The sequence below is a fragment of the Microtus oregoni genome, unplaced genomic scaffold (assembly GCF_018167655.1).
Source record: "Microtus oregoni isolate MIOR12 unplaced genomic scaffold, Mior012 000006F_ref0000085, whole genome shotgun sequence".
In the NCBI taxonomy this organism is placed as follows: Eukaryota; Metazoa; Chordata; class Mammalia; order Rodentia; family Cricetidae; genus Microtus; species Microtus oregoni.
This window is the reverse complement of record NW_024543065.1, coordinates 30,400,875-30,423,878: the sequence shown is the minus strand read 5'-3', so window position 1 is coordinate 30,423,878 and position 23,004 is coordinate 30,400,875. Positions and strand designations below refer to the sequence as shown.

The following is a 23,004-nucleotide window of genomic DNA, read 5'->3' as shown; positions in this document are numbered from 1 at the left end:
GTTTCATGATTATAATATTTAATACTGGACACAATGTTTTTAAATTTATTAGAACTGTAGTGCCAGATAATTACTGACTAAGTTTGGAAAGTAATTTAAGGATTTGAGTCTGGGAAGTAATTTGTTCAGTATATAAAGACAGGTAAACCGTATTAGTGTGAGTTAAACTATGAAGTTTTAAGAAGTGTGCCCATTACATGAATTTTCTGATGCCTTCAAAGACTTGAGAATGCAGTAAGGGACTTGCCACAATCCTGACATGTGTTAAGTTTCTCACCAGTATGAAGTCTGTGATGTCTATGAAGTGTTGAGACACGGGTAAAGAACTTGCCACATTCTTGACATCTATAAGGTTTCCCACCAGTATGGATTCTGTGGTGAGTTTGAAGATTTGCACGACAAGTAAAGGATTTGCCACATTCTTGACATCTGGATGGTTTCTCACCGGTATGGATTCTGTGATGTCTGGAAAGTGCTGAGACATCGTTAAAGGACTTGCCACATTCTTAACATCTGTAAGGTTTCTCAACAGTATGGATTCTGCAATGTTTGTAAAGATTTGACACCTGGTTAAAGGACTTGCCACATTCTTGACATCTGTAAGGTTTCTCACCAGTGTGAATTCTTTGGTGAGTTTGAAGATTTGCACGACAAGTAAAGGACTTGCCACATTCTTGACATCTGTAAGGTTTCTCACCAGTATGGATTCTGTGGTGAGATTGAAGATTTGCACGACAAGTAAAGGACTTGCTACATTCTTGACATCTGTAAGGTTTCTCACCAGTGTGGATTCTGTGGTGAGTTTGAAGATTTGCACGACAAGTAAAGGACTTGCCACATTCATGACATCTGTAAGGTTTCTCACCAGTATGGATTCTGTGGTGAGTTTGAAGATTTGCACGACAAGTAAAGGACTTGCCACATTCATGACATCTGTAAGGTTTCTCACCAGTATGGATTCTGTGGTGAGTTTGAAGATTTGCACGACAAGTAAAGGACTTGACACATTCATGACATCTGTAAGGTTTCTCAGCAGTATGAATTATGTGATGGGTGTGTAGGGTTGAGGCAGTGGTAAAACACTTACCACATTCTGGACATCTGTAAGGTTTCTCACCAGTGTGGATCCTGTGGTGAGCTTGAAGATGTGCATGACGAGTAAATGATTTGCCACATTCTTGACATCTGTAAGGTTTCTCACCAGTATGGATTCTGTGATGTTGTTTCAGTGTTGAGACACGGGTAAAGGAATTCCCACATTCTTTACATCTGAAAGGTTTCTCACCAAGAGGGATTCGTTGGAGAGCTTGAGGACTTGCATGATAGGAAAATGATTTATCACAGTTTTCAAATTTGTAAGACTTCTCTTTGGAATTAATACTCTTATAATTAGTGAGGCAGGAATATCTGTTGAAGCTCTTCCCACACTCCTTATAGTTGTGTTGTCTCTCTTCATTTTGCTTGTTTATATAATGCTTCTCTTGTTTCTGGTCATACTGGAACAAAAAAAATGGTGTATGTTATAATAAAAAGTCTCTGTACACTTCTCAGGAATAATACCCTTATACTATGTATTTAAATACTGAGAAAATATGTACTGTGAAATAGTGTTTTTGGCATTTTTTTTTGGGTCAACTGAGGGTTCTGGTACCTATTCTTCCTACAACTCTTAGAAAACAGCTTAATAGCATCAGTACCTGTGTAAGAATTTTCCCAACAAAAACAGCTATCTATGATGTTAGAAAACAGTTTAATAGCATCAGTATCTGTGTAAGAATTTTCCCAAGTAAAACAGCTATCTATGATGTATTTTCAGTCTGATTTTTTTGAGAAAAACCTTCTCATGTGGATCTAAATTGCTTACTATGTCACAACTGTAATTAATATTTGTGGGAAATCTAGAGAATGCTTGACATAACACGTATCATTCAGTTTTCAGATTTTTCAACTTTCTTTGCAGATAAAAAAAACATATGTTAAGGCTTTAAGTGCATTTGTTTAGAAAAGAAACTTCTGTAAATGTATGAGATCTAATGTGACAACATCCACAATAAGGTAGAGATTCTTGACCTATTGGCAAATTTATCCAGGATGGCTGGTGAGTAAAAATTATTTCAAGTATAACATAAAATTTTCTTTTTACTCTCATCACCAAATTTTTAAAATATTCTTAAGTACAAGGTTTCTAGGTTAAAACTTACCGATATTCCAGATACCAGCTTCAGGACTGAATCCTGAGTATTCTCCTGTGCAAATATGTCTTCTGTTTGATGGGAATATAGACCTGGAAAATAGGAAATATTTAATTATACTATGTGGCATAAAAATCTCATGATTATTATTTATTCTTATGAAACAATATTCTCAAGGCAAATGATATAACATCTTTCATAACATACACTAAAGAATAAATAAAGTGGCAGGATATATTACCTTGAGCCTGTTTGGATGCTCACCTTCCTAGACCTGGATGGAAGGGAAAGGACCTTGGACTTCCCACAGGGCAGGGAACCCTGACTGCTCTTTGGAATGGAGAGGAAAGGGGAGAGGAGTGGGGGGAGGAGGAAGGAAATGGGAGGTAGGGAGGAGGCAGAAATTTTTAATAAGAAAGAAAGAAAGAAAGAAAGAAAGAAAGAAAGAAAGAATATATTAAATGGCAGGATTTAAATTATATTACCTCGAGTTTTTCAAACATAATTTTTAGAATAATAAATAAAACTATACTGGTTTGAGTAAAATGATCCCATATATTCAGACATCTGAATACATGGCCTGAAGATGGTGTATACTTATGGGGAGGATTAAGATATATCAACTTAATGGAAAGTCTACATTCCTAGAGTCTTCATTTGAGAACTCTAAAGCCTTCTGCTGCCTCTAATATGGTCTCTGATTCATATGGTGCTTCTATATGGGACCTCACACTGCTGTTCCAGCTCCCTGTAAACTATTCCTTCTGATTCATCATCATTGATCTTCCTTCTGTGCATTGTCTTATCATGGTGTTTTATCACAGCAATTGAAAAGTAACTATTACAAAGCCCAAGTATAAAAAATAATATTTGTTATGAAATTGTATTTTTATAGAAAAATCTCATCTCTTCAAACACTTGACGTGAGCAAACAGAATAATATTTAAAGAAGACAGATTATTAATTAATAAAGAAAGAAGACATGAACAGCAGGAGACAGTTATTACTAATTGGTTCCCAGACAACCATGTATACCATTTGAAGGGATTAATAACTTTTCAAACATCAGAAATTCTTAAAAATGATCATATCATTGTAATCATATTTTTCTCTTTTTCTCACACATATTAAAGTCTAGTTTCTTTAGTTCTTTATATATTTTGGAGATAAGACCTATGTTTGTTGCAGGGTTGGTGAAGTTCTTCTCCCAATCAGTAGGTTGCCTTTTTGTCTTGATGACAGTGTCCTTTGCTTTACAGAAGCTTCTCAGTTTTAGGAGGTCCCATTTATTCAATGTTTCTCTTAATGTCTGTGCTACTGGGGTTATACGTAGGAAGTGGTTTCCTGTACCCATGTGTTGTAGACTACTTCCTACTTTCTCTTCTATCAGGTTCAGAGTGTTCAAATTAATATTGAGGTCTTAAATCCATTTGAACTTGAATTTTCTGCATGGTGAATGCTATGGATCTATTTTCATTCTTCTACAGGTTGACATCCAGTTATGCCAGCACCATTTGATGAAGATGCTTTCTTTCTTCCATTGTATAGTTTTAGCTCCTTTGTCAAAAATCAGGTGTTCATAAGTTGTAGGTTAATATCTGGGTTTTCTATTCTATTCCATTGGTCAACTTCTCTGCTTTTATGCCCGTACCAAGCTGTTTTCATTACTGTAGCTCTGTAATAGAGTTTGAAGTCAGGGAATGTATTGCCTCCAGAAGTTCCTTTATTGTATAAGATTGTTTTGGCTATCCTGGGTCATTTAAATATCCATATAAAATTGATCATTGTCCTCTCGAGGTCTGTGATGAATTTTGTTGGGATTTTAATCGGGATTGCATTGAATTTATAGATTGCCTTTGGCAGAATTGCCATTTTTACTAAGCTGATCCTACCCATCCAAGAGCATGGGAGATCCTTCCATTATCTGATTTCCTCTTCTATTTCTTTCTCAATGCCTTAAAGTTCTTGTCAAATAGATCTTTCACTTCCTTTGTTAGAGTTATCCCCACACACTTTGTGCTATTTGTGGCTATCGTAAAAGGTGATGTTTCTCTGATTTCCCTCTCTGCTTCCCTATCCTTTGTGTATAGGAGGGCTACTGATTTTTTTTGAGTTGATCTTGTAACCTGTCACATCACTGAAGGTGTTTATCAGCTGAAAGAGTTCTTTTGTAGAGTTTTAGGGGTCACTAATGTACACTATCATATCATCTGTAAATAACGAAAGTTTGACTGCTTCCTTTCCGATTCAAATCCCCTCGATCTCCGTATGTTCTCTTATATCTGTTATTTTATTTTAAACTGCCTCAATTTGATTGGAATGTTTCTCAGTTGTAGAATTTTTCTTGTGGGATTCTTTGTCTTTTATTTATAAAATCATATCATCTGCATATAAATTTTGTTTGCTTTTATTCTTTCCTATTAATCACCTTTTGATCAACATAATTTTATTATGTTTCATGAAAATTTCAAATACTCTATTAAATACATATTAAGAATTCAAATATCCTTTATTGTTCCCTATTTTACTGGAAAGATTTGAATTTCCCACAAGTTAGTTTGATTTGGTTCATAGGATTGCTATAAATTGCATGTTTTATTTTGAGTTTGTCCCATTTCACTTGTTTCTTCAGAACTTTTATCATGAAGGGTGGTTAATATTTCTCATGATGAACATCTAAAATTTGATTTTTAATTTCTTTATCTGGTAGATTACATTCATTGGCTCTCATTTGTTGATACATCCCTATATTTTTTATGTAAATCCTATGGTAAATGATAAATGATATTTTGACATGTTCTTAGATTCAGTTGGGTTTTTTTTCATTTTTTTTTGTTTGTTTGTTTTTAGGTTTTTGGAGACAGGGTTTCTCTGTAGCTTTGGAGCCTATCCTGGAACTAGCTCTTGTAGACCAGGCTGGTCTCAAACTCACAGAGATCCACCTGCCTCTGCCTCCCTAGTGCTAAGATTAAAGGCATGCGCCACCATCGCCCGGCTTTAGATTCAGTTTTCAAATATTTTCTTGAGGATTTTTGTATATATGTTCAGGAGGAAATTGTCATATCATTCATGTACTTTTTGAGCATATAAGTGGTTTAGGTATCAGTGTCACTTTCCTCTTGAGAAGAATTTTACAGTGATCTGCTGCTTTTACTTTGTAGAATGGTATGAACAGTATTCATGCTAACTGAAGAATTGTTGAAAGATACCAAGTAACACCAACTTCCACAATTCTAATGCTTGAATGTACTATCAAAATAATACTTGATGTCTAATTGCTTTTAAACTAACGATTGCATGTCTACACTTTCATTTCTATAGCTTCTCATAGAACTTGACATCTGAAAGGTGACCCACAAGTTGTCATGCTGCAGAAAACAAGAAAACATTCTAATCTATGTGGGAAGTAGAAAAAGACAAGATCACCTGAGAAATTTGGGAGTATGGGGACCTTGGGAATGGTTTGAATTGGAGGGGAGAGGAAAGGAGGGGAGCAGAGAAAAATGTAGAGCTATGTAAAAATCAATTGAAAAATTAGATCTAAGTAGGATGTTTATATCAAACCTGTTCCATATAACGTGCAGAGCTTATTCAGGACAGAACAATTATAAATGTTAAAGGAAAAAAGTGATAAATTACTACACGAAAACCATGCTTCCTTCACACAACATGAAAGCTGTACATGTGAGCTCAAGGGATTAGGATAGAATGCATCAGACATGAAAAAGCTCAAGCTAGATAAAACTCCAGTGAAGAAAGGGTGAAAGGACATGGAGACCCACTCCTTTGTGAGATGCTTATATCACCTGATAGATGCTTAGAGAAAAGGAATAAATTTTGTTTTAAGGATGTTCACCTCCTGAAAGTTTGATTATATTGTAGGCCAGGCTCAAAGCCCTTTGAGTATAAAAGAAAAAGAGAAAAACAGCAAAGATGTCTGGAAAAAGGGAATGTAGGAAGTGTTTGAGGATTGAATATAATCAAATGACATTGTAAGGTATTCCAAAATAATTAATACAAATATTGAAAATAAAAGATTATCTAGACACAAATTTTCTTCTCTAAAGAAAATGAATTGCAGAATAAATCACAAAGGAAAATAAGAGAATACACAAGTTTTATATGGAAATTAACATATAAATTTTAATATACAGAGATTGTAGATTATTTTAAAATAGATGAATAATATGTATGTTTCTAAACAATTCATGATTCTAAATGATACTTTTACAAAAATAGATGAAGTTACTTTTAAGTCCTGTAGAATTTAAAGCAAAGAAAAAATAATGCTTACTTCCAAAATGAGTACCACTATAAAAGTTATATTTTCTGATTTTGTGTTATATTACACAACAATGAAAACCATGTAATACTATCTTGAGAGCATACAAGTAGATTTGAACCAGTACAGAGAAATACTCTTTCATACACTGTGAAAGTTTTATTTTATTATAATGATTTTTTTTCCTTTCAGTATTGTTCATTTCATGGCCTGATGACAGTTAAGAATATGGCAACAAATCATTTTTGTTTCTCTTTGTACCATAATTTGAGTTTATTTTTACATTTTTATATAAAAAACACCTAGAAAATAATTTGTGATAATTATTCTATGTGAATTTTTATATATTTTCATTAAAGATTTTTGCAAACCCCACTGCAGTGGAGAATTTCTCCAAGTCTTAGGATCCCCACAAATGCCAATGATTCTTTTTAGCTTACCTTGTTCAATGCCTTCTTTTTCTCTAATGTTCACATTCCAGGGCTCTTTGCTTTGTTCAAGACAACAGATCAGGTTTGGTTTTGACACTGAAATACCTGCATGTTGTAACAGACATATGACCTTATCATGGGATAACAGTAAAACACATGGGTTTCTAGTACATCATCAGAGTGATTATATAAGAAGACAAATAATGTAAAATTCACCATATAATTTTCTAAATGTTCTCTTCTAAAATTTTAAAATATTCAAACTCATTTTTATTAATATTTTATACCCTGTATTCTTTTTGAGATTTCTACTGAAACTAGTGAGTCATAAATTTGCTAATCTATATAATCTATGGTATATCTGAAAGTAAAATATATTGTAATAGTTTGAATGATCAGTGTCATCTCCAAGAATCAGACAAATATTAACAAAGTAAAGTTTTAAAAAGCATTCTGTTCTATATGATAAACTTCAAATTTTATTAAATAAGCATGTCAAAGTCAGGGAGATAATTTGGCATAGTTGTAAAACACACTTATATGAAACAATTATGAATAAAAAGGAATCATAAAATAAAAGTCTCACCGACAGAGAGCATATTACTGTAGGTCTCCAACATGACATCCCTGTACAAAGCCCTCTGAGCAAAGTCCAGGCAATCCCACTCATCTTGAGAGAAGTCTATTGACACATCCTCAAATGTCAAGATGTCCTATCATGTAAGAAAACAGAAAACAGTTTATCAAGTGATAAGGTACAAAGTTCTTTATGTATTCTAAGAATACATCAAATCATCATAAAACATGGTTTGTTCTTGAATAGCATTATTCTAAAAGACATACTCTAAATTACAGTCTATACTAAAATCTGTGTGAGGAAGCATGACAGACAAAGTGAACTAGGACAAATTTAAGCTGTAAATTAACAGGCTGAAATAAGGTATGTGAGCGGGAGGCAGATATTTCATGTGCAGTTCCAATTATAGTGTGAATCATCAGTCAAGAGCCTTTACCCTCATGGGAAATCATTGTTGTACAAGACAGTGGCTGGAGAACATGAGTCATGACAATTGTTGTAATAAGGGCGGCGGGCCACTTTCTGCCACCCAGCTAGCTTTACCCGAAATAATTACATGGAAACTGTATTCATTTAAACACTGCTTGGCCCATTAGTTCCAGCCTCTTATTGGCTAGCTCTTACATATTGATCTAACTCATTTCTAATATTTTGTGTAGCCCATGAAGTGGCTTACCAGGGAAGATCTTAACCTGTGTCTGTCTGGAGTGGGAGAATCATGGCGACTCCCTGACTCAGCTTCTTTCTCCCAGCATTTTGTTCTGTTTACTCTGCCTATCTAATTTCTACCCTATCAGAGGGCCAAGCAGTTTCTTTATTAACTAACCAATGAAAGCAACAGATTAGATACAAGTCCCACCTCCATCAGACAATGACATTAGGCATGTCTACACTGTTGTCAACTGAATATTTGCCCCATGTCAGGTGTGTAGTAAGAGGTAGAACTGCTATAACCAAGAAGGATGCAGAGATTCTTATGGCAAATGCATCCAATTACATCAGTGGGAAAGACCATGAAACAGCTGACAACCGTGTGTAGTGACTGGATAGAGACTGACTTCTAAGACCTGAAAAGGTTCTGAAAACACTGTGGGCAAATTAATAAAGAACAAATGAAGGCAGTAGATTGGGTTGCTCATCCATGGCTTAGATCAGTTTTCATCATAAACTTACTCACCCCTAAAAGTACAGGGATCCACCACTGCTTCGAGATCACAGGAAGAGTATGAGGACTATATCACAATATGTTACTCAGAGATAATATGGTCTTATAAAATGAATTTTCACCTGTTCCTTCTATTTCTCTTAATAGGAACAATTTGAAGAGTATATTTTCTTGTTTAAAAATCTCATAGACTTCTGTCATAGTCATTCTAATGGAGGCAGAGTCATATTTCTTTGTACTTTTGAGTTCATTTCTACAAGATATTGGGCAGCTTTATCGGTATGTTATTAGTCATTGTTTACCTTTGGGAAAACATTTATAGAAATCATTTGCTCATTTTTACTTGTCTTTTTGTTATTTTACTGGAAGTGTTTTTATTTGTGCTCTAGACATTAACTCTTGTGATATACAGTTTCTAAATATTTTCTGTTAACCTAGAGACTGTCGCTTTTCTTTATCACATCTTTCGATGCATCACTGAAGAGAGTCATCTATTTTTACTATTTTCATTTAATTTGTATTAGTGGATTCCCTGCATTTGTGTCTTTGAACCATGTACTTGTAGTACCCAGCAAAACCAGAAGATGGTATTGGATCGCCTAAAACTGCAGTCACAGAGAGTAATGTGGTTGCTGGGACTTGAACCTAGGTCTGTTTCAAGAGCAGTATCTTTTAATCGGTGAACCATCTCCCATCACCTTGTACATTATTCTTTCATTTTAACAGTAATTCCTTATAGTTAAAAAGAAAAAAAAAGAAACTAAAGTTGCTAGAAAAAAGCTAATTTTTTTCCCTCGAGAATGTGGATCTAGTAAGGTCTTTCAAATAGGGCTCTGCTTTTCCATGTATTAAGTCAAAAACTGACAAGTGGGTCTTGATACAGCTGAAAAAATGTCTAAACAGCTAGCAAAATGTTAACCAAACAGGAATCCCACAGAATGGAAGAAATCTTTACCTCTATATTCAAAGTAGGACACTGATTTAGCACAGAATATTGGAAGGAAGAGAAAATTGATAAGAAATAACTGAAACATGTTCATAGTCTCTTCCAATTAGGTTTTTGCATATGTAATAACCTGGAAATTTCATTGTACCCCAGTCAGAAAGGTACAGGACTGATAACAAATGTGGAGGGGGTGTGAAGAAAATAGAACACTAATTGCTTGTTGCTTAGATTGAAAAACAGTGAACAAACTATGGTTAATAGTATGAAAAATTCTCAGAAAGCTTCATTTTAGAGAAGCATAATGAAACAAAATTTAGAGTTAGAAGTCCAAACTGAATATCTGCTCTACAAATTAATTATTCCTCAAAGAAGTATCACGAAAACTTTACATTGGAGGCTGAAAATCATAAAATAATGTATTTTATATAACTCATATATATAACATTTCATATTACGTTTATAAAGCAATTCTATCATGACATAAAATGATCATTCAATATGATAACACGTCCAAAACCCAGCCAAACAGTGATATTCAAGGTTCACCATCCTCAAAACAATGTAGGTGATACTTCACATCTATGGATATAAAGAGAGATTTCACAAAATCATTTAAGAGGTATAAGAACCATCTTCCTGCAACCTCGGTGGAACTCTGAATCCCTTGCTCCAATACTGAGGGTACTTAAAAGGTGAGTGAACAGCCACATGGCAGGACACCCCATGCTGTAGAACCCCCACAGTAGGAAAATACCCCGGGCCCCTCCCCCTACTCCCTAGGCTTTTCAAGCCACACAACAGGGAGTTTCCCACAGGTAGGCTCAGCAAAAACCCAGACCAACCCAGGAACACATGATAACTCTAGCCACACCCTGCCTAAGTGCTGAGAGCTTGCTAAAATACTGAGGGGACCAAGAGCTTGCTACAACACTGAGGGGATTAACAGAGAGCACCCAGAGAGCAAACCAGGAGAGAAGACCAGCAAAGCAGGCTTATAGAGACCTCAGAGGCTTTCTGAGACAGACATTGACAGTACAGATTAGACCAAGAAACATTTTCAAACACTCTGAAAGCCACTACAAGTACTGGACCAAGACACAAAGAAACTGCTGGCCTCATTTGAAGGAAGAGTGGTGCCAATGAAAGAATTCCTCCAACAACATAAAAAGCAACATGGAAATACCAGAACCCACTGCACACAACAAAAAGACTTGGTCATCCTAACCCAAAAGAAGTAGAAGAAACCAATTTTAATGTAATTTGTGAAAATGATGGAAACCTCTAAAGGGAAATGAAACAATCCCTTAATGAAATGGATAAAAAGACAAGCAAAAAATTGGAGGAAATTAATAAATCCTTCAAATAAATACAAGAACACCATAAAAAAACAATCAAACAGTTAAAGCAAATATTTCAAGACTTGAAGACTGAATAAAGGGTAATAAAGTAAAGACAAATTGAGGGATTTTGGATGTGGAAAATTGGGGTAAACGAAAACGAACTACAGAGACAAGTATAACCAATAGAAAACAAAAGATAGTAAAAAGAGCCTCGTGTGCTGAAGAAACTATAAAGGAAAAGTACTCATTTGTCGTAAAAAACATTAAATAGAACAAATTCTTTACAGAAAACATCCAGAAAATCTGGGCCACCATGAAAAGACCAAACCTAAGAACAACAGGGGTAGAAGAAGGAGAACTCTAGATCAATGGCACAGAAAATACGTTAAATAAAATCATAAAAGAAAATTTTTCCAATCTAAAGGATATCCCTATGAAGGTACAAAAAGCTTACAAAACAACGTATAGACTAGATTAAAAAATTCCATAGCCATATAATAATTAGAGCACAAATATACAGAAAAAAAGAATATTAAGAGCTGCAGAGGAGAATGGTCAAGTAATATATAAAGGTAAAACCTACCAGAATTACACCTGACATATCAATAGAAACCATGAAAGCCAGAAGATCATCAATAGATGTGCTGCAGACACTAAGAGACCATGTATGCAAGCATAGACCACTAAACCCAGCAAAGATTTGTATCACCATTGAGGGAGAAAGCAAGATATTTCATGACAAAAAAAGCTTTAAACAATATGTATCTACAAACCAAGCCCTACAGGAAGACTACAAGCAAAACTCCAACTCAAGGAAGTTAAATGTACCCACAAAAACACAGGCATCTGATATCCCCCTAACAGCATAACCAAAAAAGGGAAATACACAAACACTAGTACTAAAAAATAACCAGAATTAACAAATACTGGTCATTAATATCACTTACTATCAATGGATTCAATTTGCCTATAAAAAGACACAGGCTAAGAGAATGGATACAAAAAAGTTCCAGTCTTCTGCTGTATACAAGAAACAGACCTCAACCTCAAAGACAGGTATAACCTCAGAGTATAGTATTAGGATAAGGTTTTCCAATCAAAAGGAACTAACAAACAAGTGGGTGTAACTCTCCTAATATCTGACAAAATTGATTTCAAACTAAAATCAGTCAGAAGAGATAGAGAAGGACACACTATACTCATAAGAAGAACAATCCATCAAAATGAAGTCTCAATCCTGAACAACTATGCTCCTAATACAAGAGCACTTACTTATGTAAAAGAAACAGTATTAAAATTTACATCGCACACCAAACCCGACACACCAATAAAAGGAGACTTCAACACTCCACTTTCACCAATGGACAGGTTAACTAGACACAAACTTAACAGAGAAATAAGAGAACTAAGAAATGTCATGTATCAAATGGACTTAACATCTATAGAACATTCTACCCAAACACAAAAGAATATACCTTCTTCAAAGCACGTCATGGAATTGTCTCTAAAAATTAACCATACACTTGATAACAAAGAAGGCCTCCACAGATGCGAAAGATTTGTCATAACCCCCTATGTCTTATCTATTTAACAACAATACTACTCTCAGAAATCCTACAAAGTCATGGAAATTGAACAGTCAACTACTAAACCACCCTGGGGTCAAGGAAGAAATAAAGAAGGAAATTAAAGTCTTCCTTCAATTCAACAAAAATGAAGGCACATAATATCCAAACCTATGGGACACTATGAAAGCAGTGCTAAGAGGAAAGTTTATAGCACTAAGAGCCCACATTAAAAAAAAAAAAACAGAGAAATCTCACATTAGTGACTTACTAGGAAACCTGAGAACTCTAAAATATAAAGAAACATACTCACCCAGGAGGGATATAAGACAGGAAATAATCAAATTGAGGGGGAAATCAACAAAATAGAAACAGGGACAACAATACAAAGAATCGATGAAACAAAGAGCTGGTATTTTGAGAAAAATCAACAAGATAGAAAACCCCCAATCATACCTAATCAAAAGACAGAGGGAGAATATCCAAATTAACAAAATCAGAAATGAAAAGGGGAAAATAACAACAGAAGCTGAGGAAATTCAGAGAGTTATTGTGTCTTACTACAAAGTCCTATACTCCACAAAATTGGAAAATGTAAAAGAAATGGACAATTTTTTAGATAGATACCATATACACAAATTAAAACAAGACCAGGTGAGCAATTTAAATAGACCTATAAACTGCAAGGAAATAGAAGCTGTCATAAAATACCTCCCAACTCAAAAAAGCCCAGGGCAGGATGGTGTGAGTGAAGAATTCTACCAGAACGTCCAAGAAGAGCTAATTTAACCTATACTTCTCAAAGTGTATCACATAATAAAAACAGAAGGGACATTGCCAAACTCTTTTTCTGAGGCAACAATTACATTGATACTGAAACCACACAAAAACTCAACCAAGAAAGAGAATTACACACCATTCTCACTCATGAACATGGATGCAAAAATACTGAATCATGATGTGGGAGTGTCTTTATCTATCTGTTGCTTTCATTGGTTAATTAATAAAGAAACTGCTTGATCTTTGATAGGGCAGAAAATTAGGTAGGTGGAGTAAACAGAACAGAATGTTGGGAGAAAGAAGCCAGGTCAGGCAGTTGCCATGATTCTCCCACTTCAGAAAGATGCAGGTTAAGATCTTTCCTGATAAGCCACTTGTGGTATTATACAGATTATTAGAAGTGGGTTAGATCAATATGTAAGAGCTAGCCAATAAGAGGCTGGAACTAATAGGCCAGGCAGTGTTTAAAAGAATAAAGTGTCCATGTAATAATTTCAGGTATAAAGCTATCCGTGTGGGTGGCCGGGTTCCAGGAACGTAGCCCACCGCTCTTATTACAACAGAATCAAATACTGGCAAACCAAATGCAATTTTCAAGAAAATCATCCATCATATTTAAGTTGGCTCAATCCCAGAGATGCAAGGCTGGTTCAACGTATGATAATCAATCAAAATTACAAATAATACTGCTATGAACATAGTTGAACAAATGCTTTTGTCATTTGATAGAGCATCTCTTGGGTATATTCCCAAGAGTGGTATTGCTGGGTCCAGGGGTAAGTTGATCCCGAATTTCCTGAGAAACCGAAACACTGACTTCCACAGTGGTTGCACAAGATTGCATTCCCACCAGCAATGGATGAGGGTACCCGTTCCTCCACAGCCTCTCCAGCAAAGGTTATCCTTGGTGTTTTTGACTTTAGCCATTCTGACAGGTGTAAGATGATATCTCAAAGTTGTTTTGATTTGCATTTCCCTCATTGCTAAGGAAGTTGAGCACGACCTTAAGTGTCTTTTGGCCATTTGAACTTCTTCTGTTGAGAATTCTCTGTTCAGTTCAGTGCCCCATTTTTTAATTGGGTTAATTAGCATTTTAAAGTCTAGTTTCTTGAGTTCTCTATATATATGGAGATCAGACCTTTGTCTGTTGCGGGGTTGGTGAAGATCTTCTCCCAGTCAGTAGGTTGCCTTTGTGTCTTAGTGACCATGTCCTTTGCTTTACAGAAGCTTCTCAGTTTAAGTAGGTCCCATTTATTCAATGTTGCCCTTAATGTCTGTGCTTCTGGGGTTATACATAGGAAGCGATCTCCTGTGTCCATCTGTTGTAGGGTATTTCCCACTTTCTCTTCTATAGCCAAAACCTGGAAACAACCTAGATGCCCTTCAATGGAAGAATGGATGAAGAAAGTATGGAATATATACACGCTAGAGTACTATGCTGCGGTAAAAAACAATGACTTCTCGAATTTTGCATTCAAATGGATGGAAATAGAAAACACTATCCTGAGTGAGGTGTCCCAGACCCAAAAAGATGAATATGGGATGTACTCACTCATAATTGGTTTCTAGCCATAAATAAGGACCACGGAGTCTACAATAGGTGAACCTAAAGAAGCTAAGTAAGAAGGTGAACCCAAGGAAAAACATATAGTTGTCCTCTTGGCTAAGGGAAGTAGACCAAATTTCCGGGAAGAAAATGGGATCTTGGGGGTGGGGTGGGATGGGGGTAAGGGGAGATGGGGAGAGAAACGGTAGAAGGGAAGGAGGGGGGACCTGGGGAAACAGGAGAATTGGGATAAAGGAAAGGTGGATAGGAGAGCACGGAACCACAATTCTTAGTTAAGGGAGCCACTTTAGGGTGGGCAAGAGACTTGACCCTAGAGGGGCTCCCTAGTGACCAAGATGAGGTTCCCAGTTAGCTCCTTGGGCAGCTGAGGATTGGGAACCTGAAATGACCCTATCCTAGAGCAATACTGACGAATATCTTGCATATCATCATAGAATCTTCATCTGGTGATGGATAGAGATAGAGACAGAGACCCACACAGGAGCACTGGACTGAGCTCCCAAGGTCCCAAGGAGGAGCAGAAGGAGGGAGAACATGAGCAAAGAATTCGGGACCACGAGGCGTGCATCCACCCACTGAGACAGTGGAGCTGATCTACGGGGAGCTCACCAAGGCCAGCTGGACTGTGACCGAAAAAGCATGGGATAAAACCGGACTCTCTGAACATGGCGAACAATGAGGGCTGATGAGACACCAAGGACAATGGCAGGGGGTTTTGATCCTACTTAATGTGCTGGCTTTGTGGGAGCCTAGCCAGTTTGGATGTTCACCTTCCTAGATATGGACGGAGGGGGGAGGACCTAGGACTTACCACAGGGCAGGGAACCCGGACTGCTCTGTGGACTGGAGAGGGAGGGAGAGAGGAGTGGGGGGAGGGGGAGAAGGGTAGGAGGAGGGGGAGAAGGGTGGCAGGAGGGGGAGAAGGGTGGGAGGAGGGGAAGGGAAATGGGAGGCTGGGAGGAGGTGGAAACTCGTTTTTTATGTTTTTTTTCTTCTTTTCGCAATAAAAAAAAGAAAATCAATCAAAATTATCCAACATATAAAGAAATTGGAAGAATAAAACCAAATGATCATTTCATTAGATGCTGAAAAAAGCATTTGACAAAATCCACCACCCCTTCATGCTAAAGGTCTTGTAAAGATCAGGAAAAGAAAAAAACATATCTAAATATAATCAAAGCAATGTGCAGCAAGGAGATATTTAATATCAAATTAAATGAAGAGAAACTCAAATCAGTCCCACTAAAATCAGGTCCAAATCAAGGCTGTCTACTGTTTCCATATCTCTTCAACATAGTTTTTGGAGTTGATCAACGGGATTCAAATTGGAAAAGAAGACGTCAAACTTTTGTTATTTGCAGATGATATGAGAGTATATATAAGTGAACCCAAAAACTCTACCAGAGGATTCCCACAGCTGATAAATACCTTCAGTGATGTGATGTGGCAGGATACAAGATTAACTCAAAAAATCAGTAGCTCTCCTATACACAAATGTTAAAGAAGCTGAGAGGGAAATCAAAGAAACATCACTTTTCACAATAGCCACAAATAGAAAATATCTTGCGGTAACACTAACCAAAGAAGTGAAAGATCTTGCCAACAACTTTAAGTGTCTGAAGAAAGAAATAGAAGAACATACCAGAAAATGGAAAGATCTCCCATGCTCTTGGATAAGTAGGATGAACAGAGTAAAAAATGTCAGTCCTACGAAAAGCAATGTATACATTCAGTTCAATCCCCATCAAAATCCCAACACAATTCTTTGCAGACCTTGAAAGAACAATAATCAACTTCATATGGAAAAACAAAAAACCCAGGACAGCCAGTACAATCCTATACAATAAAGGAACTTCCACAGGCATCTCTATTCCAGACATCAAGCTTTATTAAGAGCTACAGTAATGAAAACAGCTTGTTTTTGGCATAAAAACCTAGAGGTTGATCAATGGAATTGAATAGAGAACCCAGATATTAATCCACACACATATGAATATTTGATTTTTGACAAAGATGCTAAAATTAAACAATGAAAAAAAGAAAGGATCTTCAACAAATTGTGCTGGCATAACAGATGTCATCCTGTAGAAGAATGAAAATAGATCCATATCTATCATCATGCAAAAAACTCAATTCCAAATCGATTAAAGACCTCAATATAAATCCTACCACACTTAACCTGATGGAAGAGAAAGTGGGAAGTATTCTTCAATGCAGGGGCATAGGAGAGCACTTTCTAAATATAACCCTAGTAGCACAAACACTCAGAGAAGCAATAAATAAATGGGACCTCCTGAAACTGAGAAGCTTCTGAAAAGGAAAGGACACAGTCAAGAAGACAAAAGGACAGCCTACTGAATGGGAAATAATCTTTACCAACCCCACATCAGACAGAGGGCTGATATTAAAAATATATAAATAACATATAAAAATATTTTAAAATGGGGTACTGAGCTATATAGGGAATTTTCAACAGAAGTATCTGAAATGGCCAAAAGATACTTAAGGAAATGTTCAACATCCTTAGCCATCAGGGAAATGCAAATCAAAACAACTCTGAAATGCCATCTTACACATGTCAAAATGGCTAAGACCATTGGTGTTGAAAACAACAAGAGTATATGCTGGAGAGGATGCGGAGTAAGATGGGAATGCAAATTTGTACAACCACATTGGAAATCGGTATGGCAGTTTCTCAGAAAGTTGGGATTCAACCTACCTTGAGATCCAACAAAACACTCTTGGGCATATACTGAAAAGATGCTCAATCATACTACAAAAGCATTCATTCAATTATATTCATAGCATCATTATTTTAATAGTCAGAACCTGGAAAAAACCAAGATGCCCCCCAACCAAAAAATGGATTAAAAATATTGCATATTTGCATGTTAGAGTACTACTCGATCATAAAAACAATAATATCTTGAATTCTGCATGCAAATGGACAGAATTATAAAACACTATCCTGAGTGAAGTAACCCAGACCCAAAAGGATGAATATGGTATGTACTCACTAATAAGTGGATACCAGCTATAAACAAACGACATTGAACCTGTAGTTTATGATCCTAAATAAGCTAAGTACTAAGGTGAACCCAAAGAAAAACATATGTAAATCCACCTGAAAACTGGAAACAGACAACATCACCTGATAAAATTGGGAGCATCTGGTGGGTGGAGAAAGGAATAGAGGGGGAACAGGAGGGAAGAAGAGGAGGCTTGAGGAGAACTTGAGGGAAGGGAATAGTCGAGATGGAGGGAGGACAGAGATGAGAGCAAGGAAAAAGCTATCTTGATTGAGGGAGCCATTATAGGGTTGGCAAAATCCTGGCTCTAGAGAAATTCCCAGGAACGCACAAGGATTAACCCAGCTTAGACCCTAAGCATTAGGGGAAAGGGGGCCTGATGTTGACTTGCCCTGTAGACAGACTGATGATTATCTTAAGTATAACCATAGAGCCTTCCTCCAGCAACTGATGGAAACAAAGGGAGAGACACACATTGGAGCACTGGATTGAGCTCTCAAAGTCCAGGTGAAGAGTGGAAGTAATGAGAATAAGAGCAATGAGGTCAAGACCATGATGGGTTCACCCACTGAAATAGTACACCTGAGCTAATAGGAATTCACCAACTCCAGTCGGACTGAGAAGGAACAAGCATAGGACCAAATTAGTCCCTCTGAATGTATGTGGCAGTTGAATTGCTGGGCCAGACTGAGGGACCACTGGCATTGCATCAGGATTTATCCCTACTGCATATACTGGCTTTTTGGAATCCTATTCTCTTTGGATGGATACCTTGTTCAACCTAGATATAATAGGGATATCCATGGACCTTCCAAAAAGCAATGTATCTTACCCTCTCTGAGGATTGGATGGGGATGTGGTGGGAGGGTGTGTGAAGGGAATGGAAGGAGGGATGGGAGTGGTACTTGGATTGGAATTTTTTAAACATTTAATAAATAAAAAAGCGATGTGTAAGAAACGCTTTTGACCAATTAAATATTCCTTGTTAGTACAAATCCTGAATAACAAGGCTCAACATACTTCATGCTGAGTATAATAAATAATTCAGGTTGTATGATGATCATCATGAAGGAGAATTTCAAAGAATTGCCAAAAAATAAGGAATAATACAAAGTTTTCACATCAACCTATAAAAATATCAAATATATTGCTGTAGAATTAACCAGGGAATAAAATTAAAAAAATGTAAAGCAAAAGGTCATCAATTAGGAAATGAAGGAGTCAATCTGCCCTGTGTTGGAAAAAATTTGATCCACTCTAAGTCCAAAGCTCTCCATCAGAAAAAAAAATACCTAAAGCTCACAAAATAATCAAAGGGCTAGAGGTGATATGATAATAAAATGTCGTAAGTTAGGAATATATCAAGTTTATAGACAAAGACACTATATAAATAGTTTGCTTTCCTGTGCTGCTAGTTCTCCTCTATTGTCTGCATTATGGTGTCTCATTTAAAATTTGTTCATGGTGATTATTTGAATGCAGCTTTTTCTGCGTAGAGAATAACAGTGTGATGCTTTATCAAAGTCATCTTATATTTATCAAATTCGTAGTGGATCTTAAGAAAATAAGTACTTCCATGAGAATTTTTATAGAAAATAAGTACTTATATGAGAATTTTATTCCAGTTCATAAGCAATTTTGATACATCTCCTAACAGAGTACATATTCTGGGAGGTGTTTAATAGAAAATACTCATTAAAGACTTAACTAGTTTCATTACTTTTATTGGGGTTCCACATATATTTATACCATGATTTCATTGATTTATAAAATATTTTTATATTGATCTTAGTTGCAGAACTTTTCACAAATTGGAATTGACTGATAAATTTTGTGCCAAGTATACATCACACTACTGACATGAAAAATGGTTTACTGTACTTTTTACTGTCTTCCTTCTGAAATGTTTGAAGGACTGTTTAAATGCACACAAAATATGGGAAAGATTTGCATGACTTTCAGTGTATATCAGTTTACAGGGTTTTATCCTTTCTGTAGATTAAACCTATATTTCAAATTTGATGAGAATAATTTGTAACATATCTTTGGATTCTCAAATGGTAACTGGCATGAATTGAGGTTTATTGAGAGAAAGTGAAAATTTCATGATGAAGAAGAAATATAGTTCTTATCCCTTAATATGTATAACCAAATGTGTGGATATAGTTAAATGATACATTGTGGCTCAGTTATAAATATCTGCTAAGCACTGTGGTTATGACAGGTCTTGTGTATAAATGTAATACCCTTGAAAGTAAAAAAAAAAAACATTACAGAAGGGATCATTCTTGGATGAAATAAAGCTGAAAGCATTTTAGTTTTCTATGAATGACCAACAATAACAAACTCAATGTGTTTCATGTAAATAAGTATGCACTTCTGTAATTTTGCAAGCTTATTACATAACAAATCTATGACATAATTATTTGAGTCTATTCGGTTTACATGCACAAGGTTTAAAAACATCCATTAAGATATTTGCATGACAAATAATTTACCTACACTACTGCAGAGGACAACATACAGAGATAATAAATGAAAAACAAAGTTCAAACAGGTTTCCTTACTGTACTAGAATGAATAGAAGAGAACAGCACAAAAAGGGGAAAGAAGTTTTTATTTGCATATAATCCATTATTTATAGAACTGATGACTCTGGACTCAAGGCAGTGATAGATTACAACATTTCTCTATAACTAAAAGAGTAATTCATTGCAAAATAGTTACAGAGCCATTTCATTCATTTTCCAAAACTTGCAACAGAGAAAGCATGATTCAGATAAAAATATGATTTAATATTTAGAAAACTTTCTTTTAAATATTTTGTTTCATACATTTCTTTTCTTGTTTGTGCTATAAATGTTTAGTTTATGAAAACATGTTACTAGGGGACCATTTAAAATTTTTAATTAAATATACTATTGACCATGCTGCGTGTGTTGATTATAAATATAAACCCGCACAAAACATAAGACAACACCTACACAACTCACAGAACACATGGAAATGGAGCTATTACCTATGTAGCACCTTTAACACTGTCTGAATCTTTGGTGCAGGAAGGTAGTCTACATACTACCAAGGAGAAATATAAACATCAAATCAGTTGCAAACCTACATTGTTTTCCTGTCCATAAGGTATGTTAGCATAATGGTGTAACAAAGCTTGTGTGAGTAACAAGCCAAAATCTGATTGAACTTTAGAATAACTCCATGAGATGAAATCATATGCCACACTGCTTGAATGACAGAAACAGAACTAGTTATCCCAGTGATCTGGGATAATATCAAACACTACTGTTAAATAATAGAAATAAAATTGCTCCTAAGTGATCTTCTAGTATATGTAGATACTCATGGATGAAAGCCTTATTCGGTCATCAAAAGATTATATTCCTCCTGGAAAAGTTGGAGAGAACAAACAGACAGCCTTAGAGGCAGACAATATGCAGAGAATGAGAAACATTGGAACACCACTGAATGAGAAGCCTCCATCAATCCTCTTTTTCAGGCTCTGTGAGCCCTGAAAAAGAGGAGAAAGAAAGGGTATAAGAGTCAAAGAAGTTGGAGAATACAAATACCCATAATGTCTGCCTGGCCACAAACAGACAGCCCTCTACCTCACTGGATTGAAGCACATATGAACTAGAAGAAACTGAGGAAGCATACACAGGTTGTTCAATTTCTGCACCAGATTTGGTCCTAGAACTGAAATAAGAAGTCTACAAATGCCCATATCTGTAACTCAGAAGAAATCACTGATTGATAACCACTAACAAATGAAAATTTTATTTCTTCAGGTAAGTGTCTGACACTGGGGTAAGAAATTACTCTCAAAGGTAGGTAGGCAGAATGCCAAACCTCAGTAAACTCAACAGCATATTTGGAATGTTTTTGTCTCATAATAGCATCTCTGAACTTTCCTTTTTTCCTTATACTTGGTGTTTATATTTATTCTTATCACCGTTTAAACTATGGTTCACTTTTATATATATATTAGAGTTCCCAGTATAGAATTTTTAGAGATTAGTGACTGAGAATATTGGCAGATATCTGCATCTATATGTTTTATGTGATTTAACTTGGGTATTTCTTCTGATATTTGGTTTTGTTCTATTATTTTTGTTAATTTTCTTTTGCCTAATTATATCTTAGTATATTTTGAGTTATTATTCTACCTTAGAAACCAGTCTGGTTTCTAATGAGAGAGAGAGAAATGGGCGGGATCTGGATTGGAAAAAAGAGTGGGAGTTGGTGGGAGTAGTGGAAGGGGAGAAAACCATATTAAGGAAATATTTTGTGAGGAAAGACATGTATGTTCCATAACAGAAATAATAAGTAAATTTAAAAATATAAATCCATGCCTATTTTTCTGAAAGCTTCCCAAGAAAACAATTGTGTTTGTGGGAGTAAATGTTGGGAGATATCATGCAAGGTAGTCTCCAATTCTAGGCTACACATTAAAATGATTAGGGAAAACATTAGTTCCTAAATAATATATTATAGTTTATATACAACACTTGCCAATGCTTCAAAATAATTATTGCTGAATCCAACATATCTTGGCTACAGAATAAAACACTGCGTATAAATTCAAGAATACAAAACCCAAATAATTAATTCTGAAATAGTAAACATTGTCAAAGAGAACCAAACACAGGTGAATGAAGTCAAGATCAATACATTAAGCTAAACTGATTAGAGGTTTTCAAAAACAGTCACAGCATTACTGTTGTGATAGTCACTGTCCAAGAAAGAAAGCAAGGAAACTAAAATATGAATGATATAGCATCAGTTTTAAGCTAAGTACAAGCTAGATATATCTGCCACATTCTAGACTGTCAAGTAGAATTCTGTGTATGTACTCTTGCTTTCCATAATATGCCATTTCTAACACTTCTTTTTGTAACTGAATGTATTATTCTTGGTGACGTATTTCATGTGATTTTATGATGGGGAATCTCTGTCAGCCAATGATCTTTAAGAGGTGAGGTGAGGCTAGGGAGTCATCTTTTGGCTATCCAGTGAAAAAGGCCTGACTGTTCAGGGTTTGCTCTCTTTGTGGTTTCCGCGCTAAACAATTGAGGTGGCATTCTACTTCCTGTTTCACGAATTTGCGCCATAAATAAA

At 35.8% G+C, this 23,004-nt stretch overlaps 1 pseudogene; it reads right to left on the bottom strand.

Annotated features, from left to right (window-relative positions):
• Nucleotides 1–215: 215 nt before the first annotated feature.
• Nucleotides 216–23,004, bottom strand: part of LOC121449750 — a 76,392-nt pseudogene continuing 53,603 nt past the window's right edge.